Genomic DNA, 4,241 nt, shown 5'->3' with positions numbered 1-4,241 from the left:
TGGGTGGATCATAGACAGAGGCAGAAAGGAGTTCTTTGAATTGTCATTGCAAGAGTTTAGTACAGTACGTGTTGTGATGAGGCGACTTCTGTTTTTTTGCGAAGCACGGTCTCTCGTGGCCAAAACTATTGACGGCCTCGAAAAAAAAAAAAAGTCAGCGAGAGAGAAGCTCGACCCGACCCGAACCCGAACCAATGATTGACATTTTAAGGCCCGACCCGAATCAGGGAAATAATATAATGGGAACAAATCAAAAATAAGCGCAACAATATCGAGCATGATGACAAAGAAAAATCATCTAAAATGATTCAAACAAAAGGGTCAAATTATAAGAAATATTCAAGTAAAATGCCGAAAACAGCATCATAATTTTACATTATTCCATTCCATTCCATTAAATAAAATTCCATTGACGTGCTGAAAAATAAACAAAAAAACGGAATAAATACAAGTAATAAACAATCAAGCAAACATAATAAAATTTAATTAAATTAAAGTCAAGTAAATTTAAAAAAGGAAATATCGTGAAAGACATCAAGTACTGCAAAAAAAAAATCTATACAATACAATCCAATACAATACATGCTGATTTATATAGCGCTTTCACAACAGTGGCAGCTGTAACAAAGCGCTTAACAAAACAGTTAACATAAAGTAAAATAATAAACACAACACATACACAAACAACACTTTGAAGTCAAGATGGCGCCCGAGTAGGCAGCCGTCTACTCTGCTTTTTTTTTGTTGTTTTTGTGTTTGTTTTGTCACTTTGTGTTTGTTGTTACGTCGTTTGGACCTGATGTGGACTTTTTTCAGCATTTTTTGGCCACGACATTCATCAAGGAGGAGACTGTGCTTGGTGGTTGCGCCTTCTCGGCAGCATGGGTATACCAGCACTGTTTTTGACTGGGAGGAATGTCGGCGCCATTTGACTGTCGTTGCTGGACAGTCCCGGGGCGCTTGTGTCTTGCGCCTGTAATGGGCAGCATTTTTCACAGCCCCGCTTTGTTCAGCGGACAGATCGGTGCTGTTGAACGGTCTGCGGCTGGATGGATGGAAGTCTTGAGGAGCCGACGATGAGAAGAAAGGAGCGTTAGCGCGGAGCGCCGATGCGGATTTGGAACTGGGAGTCGCGGCTTGGAGTTTGAAGCGGATTACGTGGGTCAGGAGAAGTGAACTAATCTCTTTTCGTCAATGGACGCTACAGCTTCGTGTTTGCTTTCAAAACTTAGCTTGTAGCAGATGTGTGCACATTTTCAGCATGACGTCTCTGATCCACTGGTGAAAGGACACTTTGATCCTCTCCTCTTTCATCTATAACTGCTTCAGACAACAAAGTGTATGCAGAAAAGTGGTGAAGATTGCACGAGTGTCTGTGTCCTATGTGTTGTGTTGTGTTATTTTTGTTATTTTGACTTCAAAATGGCGCCGCGAGAGTGGCTGCCTTTCCAGCAGCTCCTATATTTTGTTGTTCTACTTCTTCCTTTCATAACTTTGCTGCTGTGAATTGGGAATTTCTCCATTGCGAGACTAATAAAGGTTTTCTTATCTTATGTTATGTGTTGTGTTTATTATTTTACTTTATGTTAACTGTTTTGTTAAGCGCTTTGTTACAGCTGCCGCTGTTGTGAAAGCGCTATATAAATCAGCATGTATTGTATTGTATTGTATTATCTTATAACATAAAACACGGACAGTCATGTAGTCCTAACCACTTTCCCGTCACACGCTTTGTTGTTTGAAGCAGTTTGAGATGAAAGAGGAGAGAATCAAAGTGTCCTTTAACCAGTGGATCAGAGACGTCATGCTCAAAATGTGCACACGTCGGCTACAAGCTAAGTTTCAAAGTCAACAAGAAGCTGTAGCATCCATTGACGAAAAAAGAGATTGGTTCACTTCTCCTGTCCCATGGAAATCCATTTCAATTCCAAGCGGCGACTCTCGGTTCCAAATACGCATCGGCCCTCTGCGCCAACGCTCCTCTCTCCTCATCCTCAACTTCAGCAGCCATCCATCCAGCCGCACCAACGCCAACTGTCCCACAGCGCCGACATATCCACTGAACAAAACGGGGTTGTGAAAAATGCTGCCCATTACAGGCGCAAAAAACACAAGCGCCCCAGGTCTGTCCAGCACCGACAGTCAATGGCGCCAACATTCCTCCCAATCACAATCTGTGCTGGTACAGGCGCGCTGCCGAGAAGGCGCAACCACCAAGCACAGATACTTCTCCTTTGACAAATGTCGTGGCCAAAAAACGCTGAAAAACGTCCATATCAGGTCCACACGATGAAACAACAAACAACATGTGACAAAACAAAAAGACAAAAACAACAAAAAAGAACAAAAAAGCAAGGCTCTTGAAGAGCACTTGCCGAAGGCTGCCTATTGTAAATAAAATGAAATGCCACAATTATAGGTTGAGGGTTAGTTAATTATAAGTTCTGCCTCCCTTTATTATTATAATGGGGGGTCTTGGGGTTGGAGTTGGTGGGTGGGCAGCAGTTTAAACAAAAAACTTTAAAAGGAAGCAGCCAGCGCAAGTATTCTGAATAAAATCATGCAAATTAACATAAAATAAAAAAATGAAAAACAGGTCATATATGAGAACATATATTGTAAAATATAAGGAAATCATGAATAATGAAAAAAACAATACACTACAAACGCACAAAAATCAAGTCAACAAAACAAGTAAATTAATTAGTGAAATAAGGAGGAAATTAAATCAGGTTATCATGTAAAAAATGTATACAAAATCAAGTACATGATTAAATGCATAAAAAATAATAATCCCATTCCCAAATGTAGTCAACGTGTGGAAACACTTAGATTTGAGCAAGGTGATTTAAAAAAATAAAAAAATAAAAAAAAAATATATATATATACTGTATATATATAGGACTTTAAGCTAAAAGCTAAATTAAGCTTCGGAGTCTTGGCCAAGGTCACTTTCACGACAGACAATTGAAGCAGGGATTTGAAGCTGCGACCCATAATAATATTGAAAATCAAATGAAATAAAAGCAAATATATCATAAAACATTAACATAAAATGAATGTAAAAACATCAGGGAAAGGAATGTAAAAACATATTTAAAGGGGAAATTAACTCTTTTATTTTTTGACAAGAATATTTTATGCCGACCCACGAGTCTAAATATTACATTTTTGGAACTTGAGTTCACCAGGAAAATCTACCCATTTTTGGGATTTTTTATTTATTTATTTTTTGGTCCATATCAGGGGGCGGCCATATTGCCACTTGCTGTCAACTGAAATTACCAATCATGGCTCTGCTCCAGAAAACAGGTGTATTTGTCATGACATTGGCAAAGAGGAGAGAGGACAGTCCATCGCTGTGTGCCTGCCCAGATATCCCGGTTAATTCTGTCAATTTATCGTCTTAAAAAAAATATACATGTACGAGTCATTATTCCTGCCAGGTTTCCATCGAAACCACCTTTCTGCGGCGTCATTGATTTTTGAGAAAAACCACCACGGTCAATAAAAAGCACTTATACAGTAGATGAGGTGTAACATCTGTTTCAAGATATTGACAAGGTGAGTCTAAAGATGATTGAGACGGCAAGTCCGAACAAGAGCAGCCTCTGCCCCAGAGAAGAGGAGCTCCGCAAAAGTCTACCCCGCACTGGAAGTTTCGGTGCCTTATGACATCGAACGCAGAAGTGCTGCGTGTATGCAGTCCATAACAAAATGAACATTCAGGACGCAGCACTTAAGTACAGACAGTCATTCAGCGATATAAGGATACCATTAGTGCATTTGTATCAAACAACGACAGCTGTGCAAATGCTGTGAAGAGTCGTCGAGCAATATAAATACAACAGTGGAGCATTAATTGCGGTAATTGTGCAAATGATTCAGAGGGTAATAAAAATGGCGTTGAATAATTTAAAATTATCTAGCAAAATAATGAAAATAATCAAGTAAAATATTCATTAAAAATGAAGTGAACTGGTTTCAAAGACGGTAAAATCACGTCAAATAATCAAGAAAATTCCCCCTTAGATGCATGAACCAACCATACCTACACTTTTCCATGACAAACGACCCCAATTAGAGTGAAAGCGTTTTATGTTGTACACTTGAAGAAAAGTTTCACATTCTGGTTGTCACGTTTTGCATGATGGTGGATGTTATAGGCCCCCAAAAAGCAGGGAGGCAGGAAGGAACAGGGTGGAGTGACCAAGATGTATTTAACACAATTTCAAACAGGA

The 4,241-nt window shown here is 39.3% G+C and overlaps 1 long non-coding RNA gene across 1 annotated transcript; it reads left to right on the top strand.

Moving 5' to 3' along the window:
• Positions 1 to 706: 706 nt before the first annotated feature.
• LOC147208554 (uncharacterized) lies at positions 707 to 1,553 on the top strand. Its single transcript, XR_015100300.1, has 2 exons — positions 707 to 885; positions 1,014 to 1,553. It is a non-coding gene; the product is annotated as an uncharacterized LOC147208554 (long non-coding RNA).
• The last annotated feature ends 2,688 nt before the right edge of the window (positions 1,554 to 4,241 follow it).

Source organism: Hippocampus guttulatus, chromosome 2 (genome assembly GCF_054856545.1).
Source record: "Hippocampus guttulatus isolate MCC_2025c chromosome 2, RoL_Hgut_1.0, whole genome shotgun sequence".
Lineage (NCBI taxonomy): Eukaryota > Metazoa > Chordata > Actinopteri > Syngnathiformes > Syngnathidae > Hippocampus > Hippocampus guttulatus.
Note: the sequence above shows the minus strand (reverse complement) of the source record. Positions and strands in the feature narration are given on the sequence as shown.